General features: G+C 40.7%; 1 protein-coding gene and 1 non-coding gene across 3 annotated transcripts in view; one reads left to right on the forward strand and one right to left on the reverse strand.

Annotated features, from left to right (window-relative positions):
• PKHD1 (PKHD1 ciliary IPT domain containing fibrocystin/polyductin) overlaps nt 1–14,870 on the forward strand; it is a 908,610-nt gene that overhangs the window by 327,104 nt on the left and 566,636 nt on the right. The gene's annotated exons all lie outside the window — the stretch shown is intronic.
• Nucleotides 6,099–6,181, reverse strand: TRNAL-UAA (transfer RNA leucine (anticodon UAA)). Its single transcript has one exon. It is a non-coding gene; the product is annotated as a tRNA-Leu (tRNA).

The following is a 14,870-nucleotide window of genomic DNA, read 5'->3' on the forward strand; positions in this document are numbered from 1 at the left end:
GGTCTAGAGAGAACTGGGTGCACCTTTGGCTGATGGCAGACTGCTCACTGCTGCACCTGAAAGACAGAGGCATTGCAACATACCTCAACATACATTGGAGAGAACCACAGATGTTGGCGAAGCCCGATGCCTGATCAACAGGGAAGGACGCTGCAGACACATACCAGCTTTGCTTCACCCAGTATACAAAGGGGGACCATCTGCTAACACAAGAAGGTGGTGAGAGTCCGCCGGCCAAATCCACATTACACTTTTACAAAAGAGAGACAGTGTTTGCCTGAGAGTATCACAGAACTTTATCAGAGCTTAAAGAGACCAGAGTCAGTGTCATCATCAGTGCTTAAAGGAACATTATGCTGAGCGCTCTGACATAACAATTGGGCCCCAATAAGCTAGCAAGCAGAAGAGTGTACTGTATATTACACATTGCTGGTCTGCACTTACGCCAGATTGTAAGGAAATTATTCTGGGCACACTCCTCTGCTAACCAGACCAGCAATCTCTGTTTCACTACACAGTCCTCTATGGAGAGAACTGTGCTCTGGCACAGTTTGCACTCACATTGCAGCAAACCATACTGGATCACACGGAGCACTCACACTATATATATAAACCAGTACAAGGAGCTGAACCATGCCCAGGACCACTTAAGAGTGCTAGTGTGGGTTCACCACTGTTTGCTGTATCATTACTATTGTTTCATGTCTATCTTGCTACTGGGTTACTGCATATACAGTGCAGATGCAATAAACATTCTCCACTCAGCCAGGTGTGTCAAAGTATGTGATGCAAAGTCATGGGCACAGGAACAGGGGACCTGATAAATCCAGCGGCTCCTTCTGGGGTAAGCACTACACATAGAAACGTAGAAGTATAAATGCAGAAGAAAGCCAAGTGGTCCAAGGCATCTGCCTTGAAGTACTGTATGTAATCCTCTAAGAATCCTCTACTTTTTCACTAACTCTAATACTTTCTACTTTCTAATACTATGTAACTATGTAACTATGTAATTTTCTAACTTTCCTCCTACTAAAGCCCAGCTCCAGACCCTGCCCAATGCCAATAGATTGTACTCCTCACCCACCATAGAGTTCCCCAGAATGATTTTTTTAAAAAACGTACCTATTTTTCCAACGTCTTTTAGGCAGGGGCAAACGAATGAGGACATCTTGTGGTCAAAAATGACTGCGGGGAGCAAGCTGCAAAATGAAGGTGGGTATTGTATCTTTAACTGTTTTTTTTTTTATTTTTTTATAAATTAAAGAACAGCTAGAGGAGCCTATTTTAACTTAAAGCATTTTGTTTGGAGTTAGACTTTAACCATTTGCAGACCGCCCACCGTACATTTACTTACTTTACTAGTACGTGATCTGACACTTCCCGGTCTGGGGCGCGTGCACGCATAAATCAGCATGGATACAGTGTGGCATAACCCTTGCAGTTAGGATTTTATTTTCCCTAGTATTCAGCTTTAAAGTCATGCCCCATGACCGAAGCTTCACTATGGAACTATGGCCTATGTCACACCTTTAAAATGATTGCAAAGGTTTAATTTTTTTTCTAAAATAAACATTTAACTGCTCTGTGCAATAGTTTTACATCCTCCTCTAATTGGGTCCCCCCGCTGGCGCCCCTGGTTCCTCCTCTTCTCTGGGCATTCATGCGGCTCGATCCTGAGTGGCACTGTGTGCATCTATTGACACACACACAGTGTGGCTCAGCCCCACCTCACTTTCTGCTCACAAGATTTGACTGACAGCAGTAGGAGCCAATGGCCTCCATTGAGAAGAGGGGAGAGAAGAGCAGCTCTGCTGCATACAGGCACAACGCTGGATTTCGGGGGGGGGGGGGGGGGGGGGTAGCTAACATGGAAAGGTTTTTACCCTAATGCAGAGAATGCATTAAGGTAAAAAAAAACTTTTACCTTTATACTCACTTTAAGGCGTTATATTTGAAAAAAAAAGGGAGATCTGAGATAGTTACTCCTTCTATCCTTTGGCTTTCTTTAACCACGTACCTACCGGGCACTTTTATCCCCTTATCCCCTTTCTGCCCAGGCCAATTCTCAGCTTTCAGTGCTGTCACCCTTTGAATGACAATTGCGCGGTCATGCAACACTGTACCCATATGACATTTTTAGACATTTTTTCCACACAAATAGAGATTTCTTTTGGTAATATTTATTCACCACTGGGCTTTTTTTTTTTTTTTTTGCTAAACGAATGAAAAAAGGCCGTCAACATTTTTTCTTTAGTTTGTTATAAAATTTTGCAAACAGGTACTTTTTCTCCTTCACTGATGGGCACTGATGAGGAGGCACTGATAGGTGGCACTGATGGGCACTGATAGGTGGCACTGATGGGCACTGATAGGTGGCACTGATGGGCACTGATAGGTGGTATTGAAGGGCACTGATTGGTGGCACTGATGGGCACTGATAGGTGGCACTGATGGGCACTGATAGGTGGCACTGATAGGTGACACTGATCAAGAGACACTAATGAGCACTGATTGGCAGCACTGATTGGGAGCACTAATGGGCACTGATAGGCAGCACTGGTGAGCACTGTTGGGACTGCACTGATAATCAGTGCCCTGATTATCAGTGTGGATGTCCCTTTAACACAAGCCGGTTATCGGCTCTCTACTCCCGTCCTCTCGCTGTCAGTGTGGGGAGAGGAAAGCCGATAACTGTCATTGGACACAGCTGATCACATGGTAAAGGGCTGCTGTGATTGGCCTTTTACACCGATCTGTGATCAGCTGAGTACGATCACCGGAAGATGTCATGTGACATATAGCTGTCTTTCAGCTATAGCGCGAATGGGAAGTGGTTAAAGAAGAACTCTCACATTTGGTACTTGTAAGCTTTGTAAGCAAAGCTATGAGATCAGACAAGGGCGCCCCCTCTCCCCAAGTGGTTGTCCAACAACGTAGCTAGCAAGGAGATGGTTGCTTAACCACTTGACCACTGGGCACTTAAACCCCCTTAATAATCAGACCAATTTTCAGCTTTCGGTGCTCTCACATTTTGAATGACAATTACTCAGTCATGCAACACTGTATCTATATGAAATTTTTGTCCTTTTTTTCACACAAATAGAGCTTTCTTTTGGTGGTATTTAATCACCGCTGAGTTCTTTATTTTTTGCGCTATAAAAGAAAAAAGACAGAAAAATCTGTAAAAAAATGCATTTTTCTTAGTTTCTGTTATAAAATTTTGCAAATTAGTAATTTTTCTTCATATATTTTGGCCAAAATTTATACCGCTACATATCTTTGGTAAAAATAACCCAAATCGGTGGATATTATTTGGTCTTTGTGAAAGTTATAGAGTCCAAAAGCTATGGTGCCAATATCTGAAAATTGATCACACCTGAAGTACTGACGGCCTATCTCATTTCTTGAGACCCTAACATGCCAGAAAAGTACAAATACCCCCAAATGACCCCTTTTTGGAAAGAAGACATTCCAAGGTATTTAGAAAGAAGCATGATGAGTTTTTTGAAGTTGTCATTTTTTCCCACAATTCTTTGCAAAATCAAGGTTTTTTTTTTACTTTTTTTTTCACAAAATTGTCATATTAGCAGGTTATTTCTCACACACCGCATATGCATACCACAAATTACACCCCAAAACATATTCTGCTATTACTCCCGAGTATGGCGATACCACATGTGTGAGACTTTTACACAGCGTGGCCACATACAGAGGCCCAACATGCAGGGAACACCTTCAGGCGTTCTGGAGCACCCAGGCCAATTCTGACATTTCTCTCCTACATGTAAAAATCATCATTTATTAGTAGTAGAAAACTACATAGAACCCCAAAACATTATATATGTTTTTTTAGCAAAGACCCTAGAGAATACAATGGCGGTCATTGCAACTTTTTATCTCACACGGTATTTGCGCAGCAATTTTTTGAACGCGTTTTTTTTTGGAAAAAAACAGTTTTGTGCTTTAAAAAAAAAAAAAACAGTAAAGTTAGCCCAATGTTTTTGCATAATATGAAAGATGAAGTTACGCCGCGTAAATAGATACCCAACATGTCACCTTTCAAAATTGCACGCGCTTGTGGAATGGCGTCAAACTTCGCTACTCAAAAATCCCCATAGGCGACGCTTTAAAATTTTTTACTGGTTACATGTTTTGAGTTACAGAGGAGGTCTAGGGCCAAAATTATTGCTCTTGCTCTACTGATCGCACCAATACCTCACATGTGTGGTTTGAACACCGTTTTCATATGTGGGCGGGACTTACGTATGCGTTCGCTTCTGCAAAATTTTTTTTTTTTTATTGTTCATTTTACTTTATTTATTTTAGTTTGATGCTTTTTTTAAAAAAAAATAAATTTTGACCTCTTTTATTCTTATTACAAGGAATGTAAGCATCCCTTGTAATAGGAATATGGCATGACAGGTCCTTTTTACAGTGAGATATGGGGTCATTAGACCCCACATCTCACCTTTAGGCTGGGAAGCCTGAAATACAAAAAAAAATATATCCTTACATCGATCGTAGCGGTGAGTCGGTAGAAGCACCGGAGGGTGGCGGGAGGGGGGGACATCCCTCTCGCCTCCCGTAAGAACGATCAAGCAGTGTAACAGCCACTATGATCATTCTCATGGTGTAGGGAATCGCAGGTTAAAAAAGCTGATATCTGAATGATGCCTGTAGCTGCACCCATCATTCAGATATCCCCGCACAAAGTCAAGGACGTCGTATGACGGCCTGCGGGCGGGAAGTGGTTAAAAAGTTTTTTTTTTTAACACAAAGTTGTCCATTTATACAATATTTCTAACACATAGCATGTACATACCAAAAATTACACCCAAAAATAGATTCTCCTACTCCTCCTGAGTACGGCGATACCACATGTGTGAGACTTCCACAGCCTGGCCACATACAGAGGCAGAGTATGGCTGAGTATGGCTGAGTATGGCTGAGTATGGCTGAGTATGGCTGAGCATGGCTGAGTATGGCTGAGCATGGCAGGGTATGGCAGAGTATGGCTGGGTATGGCAGAGTATGGCTGGGTATCACCGAGTATTGCAGAGTATGGCTGGGTATGGCAGGGCATGGCTGGGTATGGCAGAGTATTGCGGGGTATTTCAGAGTATGGCGGGGTATTGCAGAGTATTGCAGAGTATCGCCGAGTATGGCTGAGCATGGCTGGGTATGGCTGAGTATGGCAGGGTATGGCTGAGTATGGCAGGGTATCGCCGAGTATGACTGGGTATGGCTAGGTATGGCTGGGTATGGTGGGGTATTGCAGAGTATTGCACAGTGTTGTGGGGTATTGCAGAGTATTGTGGAGTATTGCAGAGTATTGTGGAGTATTGCAGAGTATTGCGGGGTATTGCACAGTATTGCAGGGTATTGCGGGGTATTGCAGAGTATTGCAGAGTAGTGTCGGGTATTGCAGAGTATTGCAGAGTATTGCGGGGTATTGCAGAGTATTGCAGGGTATTGCAGAGTATTGCGGGGGTATTGTAGAGTATTGTGGGGGTATTGCAGAGTATTGCGGGGTATTGCAGAGTATTGTGGGGGTATTGCAGAGTATTGCGGGGTATTGCAGAGTATTGCACAGTGTTGTGGGGCATTGCAGAGTATTGCACATTATTCTGGGGCATTGCAGAGTATTGCAGGGCATTGCAGAGCATTAGGGATGGCTGAGCATGGATAGATGGATGGCTGGATGTCACTGGTTAGCGCTGTGGGCACTACACATCCAGCCCACAGCGCTACTGCCATCCATCCACCCCCCCCCTCCGCTCACAGTGTACCGATGACGCTGGTTTGTTTACATGTGATCGCTCCGTCATTTGACGGAACGATCACATGGTAAACGGCCGCGATCAGCGGCCATTTACCAGGTCTGTGAAGCACCAGTTATTAAGCAGCCATCTTCTTGCTAGCTATGTTGTTGGATGGCCGATCTCGTAGCTAGGCTTACAAAGCATAAAGAAACATGGTACAAAGTACTACATGTAATTTGCCCACTGGGGGACAGAAAGCTGAAAAAAAAGTGAGAGTTTTCTTTAATTTATCCCTTCTCCATAAATTAAATGGAATTCTTCTAACAATAAAGACCATACCAGGAGTGGGGTTCGAACCCACGAGGATATACATCCATTGGATCTTAAGTCCAACGCCTTAACCACTCGGCCATCCTGGTGTTGCCTTATAGCTCTCCTTTACCAGGGTAACAGTAGTGGTACAAACAGGTGTTCCAGTATCTCCAAACACTGTTACCCCCTATACTATAGGTAGACTAACCACGCCCATAGCTAAACAATAGCTAGATTTGGTAATCATCTCATTTGTATAGGTAATGGAATGTCATACAAATGCTAATGGCTAGCTTTTTTTTATGGCATGTCTTTTCTGCCATACAGTAAATGCTTCTTCCCTCCCGGCTAGCATTTGTTTTCTGATTATACATAGAAGAGCTAATTGTACAATCCAGACATGCCATGAGTGCAAGGATACAGTAATATCTTTGCACAAGTATGATTGTTAAAGAAAAAAAAAAAGTTAAACGTAAGCAGCTACAAATACGGTAGCTGCTAATTTCCAAAAATCAGGAACTCACCAGTCCAAGGAGTCTAGTGCAGCACCTCCTGCAGTCGATTCTTCTACCGATGAGGGTCCCTAGTGCCACTATCTCGGCCAATGACTTGCTGATGAATCACAGTCAACCCTGCACTGTGCATGCACGAGATCGCGAGGCTGTGAGGCTGGACCTTCAGCCTCCAGGGATGTGTAACGTGTCCCAGTAGGCTGCAGCCATGGGGGGGGGGTTGAATATCATTCTTGCCTAGGTGAGAAATGAGGAAGTGGAAGTGGGAGCAGGTACATGTCAAAAAAAAAAGGAAAAAGGTACCCACTGCTAGTTAAAGGAAAAAAAAACCTTAAATGTGTAAGGGATAAGTGTGGGTGGGGAGCATAGCTCCCAACTGTCCCTGATTTCGAGGGACTGTCCCTGATTTGGAGCAATGTCCCTCTGTCCCTCTTTCCTCCTCATTTGTCCCTCATTTTGGTCTGATCTATATAGTTGTATATAAAATGCACTTTTTTTCTTTCAAAAAGTGATTCCCAGTGCTTAACCTTTCATCCAAATTCTAAATTGCTACATTTGTAAATGTCAAAAGCCAATATAAAGGAATAGTAGTGGTAAAAAAAAGCACTTGTGGATTTAATTAACCTTTTTTTTGGTTAATTCTCCTTTAAGGGGGTGTGTCAGGGGGCGTGTCCTATGCCTACATACATTTGCTAGTAGGTGTCCCTCATTTCCATCTCAAAATGTTGGGAGGTATGGGGGAGGATGAGTGGTACTTTCACTTTCCATCTTCACTTTTGAGTGAAGGTCCACTTTAAGTAATTTCTGGCTAGCCAAGCTGAAGACTCTCGACCCAGAAGAAGAACAGGAGAAGATGAAAGTGGTGGAGATAGAGTAAAGACGGGGAGTGCGGACATCACGTCTCTGGTGGTGGTGGAGGGCATTTTGCAAGATATTCTCTGCATACTTATGCATTATTCAACTTTAGTTCTTCTTTGAGTCTAAATCAGGCTAATATGGGCACCACTTGGCCTCCAAAAGATTTACCCCCCTTCATGATCAGGCCATTTTTTATTTTACGGCACTGTGATACTTTAATTGACAATTGCACAGTCATGCAACACTGTACACATATGAAATTAATGTCCTTTTTTTCCGACAAATAGAGCTTTCTTTTGGTGGTATTTGATCACCTCTGGGTTTTTTCTTTTGTTGTACTATAAACAAAAAAATATAAACAATTTTGAAAAAAAAAAATCAATATTTTTTTACTTTCTGCTAAAGAACATATCCAATAAAAAAATGTAAAAAATTGATTTCTTAATCAATTTAGGCCAATATGTATTCTGCTACAAATTTTTGGTACAAAAAATCCTGATAAGCGTATATTGATTGGTTTGTGCAAAAGTTATAGCGTCTACAAAATAGGGGATAGTTTTATGGCATTTTTATTATAATTTTTTTTTTTTTAGTAATGGTCGGCGACATTATGGCGGTCTACAAACTATGGGATATATTGTATACTGGAATTTTTGTTTGTTTATTTTTTTTTTATACTAGTAATGGCGGCGATCAGGGACTTATAGCGGGACTGCTATATTGTGGTGGTCAGTCTGACACTAACTGACACTTTGTGGGAACCAGTGAAAAATATGCACTAATGACAATATCTGGGAAAGGTTCACTGTAACATCCAGGGCGATCAACGGGTTAGTGCTTTCACTAAGGGATGTGATGGATTTTATTCCCTGCTTTGCAGGAAAACAAAACCTAGCACATCCCCACTGACAGGGCGGAGCTCTGCATTGTTTACATAGGTAGAGCTCCTTCCTGTGTCTCTTCTTGACAATCAGCAGGTGCTGGCGGTCATCCATAAAGAGTACCTGTCACTGCCTATTGCTGTCACAAGGAATGTTTGCATTGCTTGTGACAGCATTAAAAGTGATAAAAAATAAATAAAGAAGTAGTGTAAAAAAAAACGAAAAACATTTTTTTAAGTGCCCCTGTCCCCCTGTGCTTGCTTGCAAAGGCACGTGTTGGTCCCGCGTACGTACGTAAATAGCGATTGGTATTGTCATGAACGCCAGAGTGAGAGCAATAATTCTACCTCCAGACCTTCTATGTAATTCTAAACAGGTAACCTGTAAAGCCTTTTAAAGCGTCACCTATGGAGATTTTTAAAAACTGTAGTCTGGCTCCATTTCACAAGTGTCCGCAATTTTTAAGTGTGACATGTTAGGTATTTATTTACTCAGCGTCACCCATCTTTTTTATTTTACCCAAAAAGTGGGTATTATATTGTGTTTGTGTGCATTAAAATTAATTAAAGTGTATTTTTCCCCAAAATTTGCTTTGGAAAAAACTGCGATGCAAATTCTGTGTGACATAAAAAATTGCAAAACCCACCATTTTATTCCCTAGGGCCTCTGTTAAAAAATATTTGAAGTTTGGGGGGTTCTAAGCAATTTCCTAGCAGAAAATACAGATTTTTACATGTAAACAAAAAGTGTCAGAAAAGGCCTGATCCACCACCGTGGAGCTGCAGCGTTCTTTTGGCCTCTTTCACATGGACATGTAGGGGGGCCAGGGGCCGAGGTATCCAGACTGGGAGAGAGCACATATACAGTCCGAAATGTAATCTGAGATCTTATATTTTGCGATGGGTTTTAAAGATGATTGCAGTTAGTTATTGCTGCCACTCACAGACACTAGAATTTAATGAACACAATGTGGATGCTCATATAGTTGAAATAAACAGTCACTAATGGCATAGTGTTGCAACAGCCGATTATTCAGCAATGGGCTGGTTTTGCAGCAGCAGATCACTCAGCAATGGGCTGGTTTTGCAGCAGCAGATTACTCAGCAATTGGCTGGTTTTGCAGCAGCAGATTACTCAGCAATGGGCTGGTTTTGCAGCAGCAGATTACTCAGCAATGGGCTAGCTTTAAAGCAGCAGTCTACTCAGCAATGTCACAGTATTTCAGCCAATAAAGGCACTAAGGCAGTATTGCAGGCTGAGCCTGCTTTACCAAAGGACAGCTCCTGCTGCATGGGTGGCATACAGTTTGGGGATGCTGCAGCACTCTGCACTGCTGAGGGGACCCCAGCTGTTACTCTGGAAACCGGGATACTTGATGAGCACAAGTGGCATCCCTGTGCTATCCTTACTCAAACAGGAACCTTTCCCTGCGCTGATACTCTCCTTATCAAGCTGGGTCTCTGTCCTTCACCTATCCACTCACTCCAGATGTGCCAAAATGACATTGGGAACTTGTCATTTTGGGGTTTTCTCCCCAAAGATGGCCGACGAAGGTCAGCATCCAATCAGACAACTGTTCCCTTTGACACACCTACTAAGTTTGCAAAGGAGCAATTTTCCTCTAAGATTCTGCTCCATCTGTGCAGTGGCACTGCGCCACCTACTGGATGGAGGAAAAACTGCACCTGCCTGCAGGCATAGAGGCCTGTACTGTACAAGTCTGGAGCTGCATGCAGGCAGCTTATGTTAGTGAATAGAGATGCAGCAATTGTACAGACACAGCCGTACATCTAAGGTTGATACAATGCACATGTGGCCCGTCCACATTTTGGGGTTGTAGAGAAGAAGAACTGAGGGCTCTCTGCTGCAGGACTGTGGAATAAGGAAGCAGAGGCCAGGGGAGACAATGGGGGGGGTCTAACAGACCGCCAATGTCTCTATAAAGAGGACCTGTTATCTGACCAGTGCTATCACATAGGAAGCCTTTTAGCCTGTGATAGCAATAAAGATTCATAAATACAATAAATAAAGTCTTAAAAATGGAACATATAATAAAATAAGTAAACTAAAAGAAAAAGAAAAGCACCCCATAACCCATGCACACACAAGATCAATAACTTTAGGCCATTCGTGTATGGTTAACTGTAAGCTTTAAAGGCTTTTAAAGCATTACCTATGGAAATGAAATGTCCCTGGGGCAGCAATGTGGCTTAGTAGTTAGCACTTCCGTCTTGCAGCACTGGGGTCCTTGGCTCTAATCCTGACCAGCACACTATCTGCATTGAGTTTGCATGTTCTCCTTGTGCTTCCATGGGGTTTCCTCCCACACTTCAAAGCCACGCTGGTCGATTCATTAGCTTCTAGTATGTGTGTGTGAGTCTGAAAACCCCAACTGCAAGTTCTAGTAACACCATAGCTCCCCACTGTCTCTGATTTGGAGGGACTGTCCCTGATTTGGAGCAATGTCCCTCTGTCCCTCTTTCCTCCTCATGTTTCCCTCATTTTGGTCTGATCTATATAGTTGTATATAAAATGCACTTTTTATCTTTCAAAAAGTGTTTCCTAGTGCTAAACCTTTCATTTAAATTCTAAATTGCTGCATTTGTACATTTTAAAAGCCAATATAAAGGAATAGTAGTTGTAAAAAAAAAAGTCCTTGTGGATTTAATTAACCTTTTTTTTGGTTAATTTTCCTTTAAGGGGGTGTGGCAGGGGGCGTGTCCTATGTCTACATATGTTTGTTAGTAGGTGTCCCTCATTCCCATCTCAAAATGTTGGGAGGTTTGAGTAACATTGTTGACTGGCTAGCTATAGTACACATTTTTAGGCATGGAGCCAAAAAAAAAAAGGTAATGGTAGAAATGCATAAAAAATTGCAACGTGTTACATGTGTTACCTACATAACAGAAATAGGATTGCTTGCTTTTATGTCCAAAAATGTCAATATCTGGCACTACATTTTCAAGTTCTTCCGGTGTAATAATATAATAACAGCACTTTATTTTTAGATTCTATGCGTTCCTTTTTTTTTTCTTTTTTGCCTTTCTTTTCTAAAACCATGCATTAGTTTTACCCAGAGGTTTTCAATGGTGGTTAGCAGTGTTAATTTTGACATCAAATTAATTTCGATTTAGTTTTAGTCATAGTCTTCTGACTAAAATGCCATTTTAGTTTTAGTCGTGTCTTAGTCCTCTGAATTGTTTTCGTTTTAGTCGTATTTGAGCCGACTAAAATCTCCAGTACATTTTAGTCGACTAAAATCGAATGGGTTTAGTTAAATTTGAATGCATTATTTCTTTAGAATTGCCAAACTCATTATATACTTCTGGAGTAAAAATCTAAAAACACATCATTATTTATGGTATTAAATAGGAACTGCAGTCTGCTCGCATAATTTGTAATAAAAACATCTTTGCCATTCTGAAGCTTCCCTCCAACCACTTTGCATATTATTTTATATATACTGTGATTCTGTACTTGCCAAATATGATGCAGAAATCTCCCTCCGCTGAGTCTGGCTGCAGCCATTTTAACTGTGGGCAGCTGAAGCTGCTGCCTGTTCACTTCCTGGATTTACACAGACACACAGAGGCACACCTCCAGCTCTAAAATTGAAATAAGTTGCGCTGGGTCTGAACAATCACAGTGGAGTGAAAAAATAAATAGATAAAAATAAATATAAATATAAGTGACAGAAATCTAATGGATATCAGGCACACATAAATGAACGATCGTACCTGAAAGTGAATGATCACAATCAAGAATAAAAATACTGAATCATATAAACAATAAATAAAATAAAATAAATGGAGTGTATTTGAATGTCCATATAGCATACCTCCAGCTCTGCAGCTCTCATTGGCCCTCTTATGACTCATCCCCCCTCCCTTCCTGGCAAACTCTTACAAGAGTGAGGGAGAGAGCTGTGCATGATGTCATAAGCCTAGGCTAATGACCAGACAAGAAACAGGAAGTGGGCTGTATAAGGTATTTACTGGCAGAAAATTTTTTTTTTACTATCCAAAGTTAAAACAACAAGGGCGGAAGATTTAATAGATGGAAAGTTGAAAAAATGACTGAAGGTCCATTTTGCGGTTTGAGCATCCACTACAGACACAGAACGTCTTTATAAATGAAACCAAATTTTGTAAACAAACAAATATATAACTTTTTGAAAAGCACAATTACAAAAAAAAAAAACAAAAAAAACCTGTAAACTCTATTGGCTGTAATGCCATTGCACATATTACCTTATTATTTTACCAACATTAAATAAAAATAAGAAAAGCCTTTTTCTTGTTTTTTGTTTTCTTTTAGGAGCTTAGTAGATGCCCCCTACAAGTTAATATTGACGTCAATTTTCAATTTAGTTTTAGTCATAGTCTTTTGACTAAAATGCCATTTTAGTTTTAGTCGTATTTTAGTGATCTCAATTGTTTTAGTGATATTTAGTTGACTAAAATAGTGTTAATTTAGTCTACGAAAATATTTTAGTCAACGAAAGTAACACTGGTGGTTAGGGCCGAGCTTTTTCCCAAGTTGTCAATACTGTAAATCTCAATGGACAAAGTAACCATGTTCTATCCACGTGGATCCGATATGAGTGTAGATGATGATACGGCAGAGGCTCCCACATGCCTTTCCGAACGTCCTTAGGCTGTACTATCTCCTTTATTAAATCACATAATGGAAGAAATCGTCGGCAAACCCAAAGCTTCTTCTTATAAGAATTATTTTTGGCACAATAGCAGTGTACAATCCACATAAGCTAACGCGTTTCGGCGGAAGCCTTCCTAGCATAAGTTAACAGCATTAAAATCAAACTTTTAAAACAAAACAGCCCCTTTAAAAAAAGAAAAAGAAGAGGCGGTACAATACTTAATTGACAATCCTGAAATTGATTAGTGAACAGACCAGGTGAGGTGAGGGAAGTAGGAGGGAAAGGGAGAAAAGCCTTCTGAAAAGAAAAAGGAGCACAAAACAGAAAAATTAACCATATAAATCCCAAAGGGGAATGTATTTATTTAAATAACAAATTTATATCCATCCTATTATTTATTCCCACTGGACTTTTGGTATTAAGGGTGTAAATCCACCAAAAATCTCTCTGGAGTAGGGCGCGGTATATGTCACCCCCTCTTGGAGGTCTCTTGATTTGTTCTAAACCAAAAAAAGAAAAATGGTCAAGGTTCCCTGCATGTACTGTTCTAAAATGTTTAGACAGGTTAGATATATTCTTAGCATTGGAATTCAGTGTGTCGTTATAATGCTCCAAACCCTACCCTCAGTGGATGGACTGTGCATCCTATATACTGCATCTGACAGGCCTTGCATTCAATTACATAAATGACATGCTTAGAATAACAATTACTGTTTATTTATTAGTGTTTATTAAATCACAGGGTAAAAACCATAGACAGGAAAGTGCTAACGCGTTTCAGCCAGAAAAAGCCTTAAGCCTTGTTGTTGGACTTTCCGCGGACAAATGTTGGCTAGCAGGTTTTCAAATTTTTCACGAACAAATGTGTGTTGTCAGATTTTATGACCGTGTGCACACAAGTCCAAAGTACAAACATGCATGCTCGAAAGCAGAAGCGGTCGGTCTTGTAAACTAGCGTTTGTAATGGAGAATTAACATTTGTGACGTGGCAAATTATGAAATCTTGAAATGCAGCGCACAATTCTCTTCTTCTTTAATGGGATAATAATGAAGCTGCTTTGATGGTGATACTGATGAACTTACTGCAACCACATTTTCAAAGGCTTTTTTTTTCTAGTGATATCGAGAATAATATTATTATGCTTTTTTTATTTTTTATATTATTTGGGCAAGTTACCACAACATTATTCCATAGTTTTTAAGATCAAAGATACAACTATGTTGGTGTTTCTTGTCAATTTTACATTGTATTTTTTTAAATGTAACGGCCTACTCCCAAACTGTCATTTGAACACATAGCCAAGTATTATTCTACACAATTTTTTATTGTGCATTAAAAAAAGAAAACAAATAAAACTAGACATGTTATCTGCCAATAGAACTTAACCAAAAAGTGTATTCTATGCATCCAAAAATATAGAAAATTTACCAAATCAAAATTCAACCAAAAAAATAATGTCAATGCAATAACTCAAAGGCCAATAATAAATAACACGTCATCTCCTCCGATTCCGCAACATGGCTGGTTGACAAGTGGCCGTTCAGAAACAAACTGAAAAGTGCGAAATGAAAAGTGCGAAATGAAAAGTGCGAAATAAAAAGCACAAAAAAGCTCGAATCAACACTCACCAAACTTCTACTAACACCAAATTGGCAGAAGGAGCCCAAAGGGTGGCGCTAAAGAGCTGAAAAACAATGTAGTACGTCACTATGTTTGTGATTGTTGGCCAACAATTGTGTGGCCGTGTGTATGCAAGAAAAGTTTGGGCCAACGCCCTTCAGACAAAATTTCACGGTTTTGTTGGCAAACAATCCGATTGTGTGTATGAGGCATAAGTCTTAAGATTGAGGCTTTTCCTGGTCGAAACACAGTAGCACTGTTCTG

Source organism: Aquarana catesbeiana, linkage group LG04 (assembly GCF_042186555.1).
Source record: "Aquarana catesbeiana isolate 2022-GZ linkage group LG04, ASM4218655v1, whole genome shotgun sequence".
Classification (NCBI taxonomy): domain Eukaryota; kingdom Metazoa; phylum Chordata; class Amphibia; order Anura; family Ranidae; genus Aquarana; species Aquarana catesbeiana.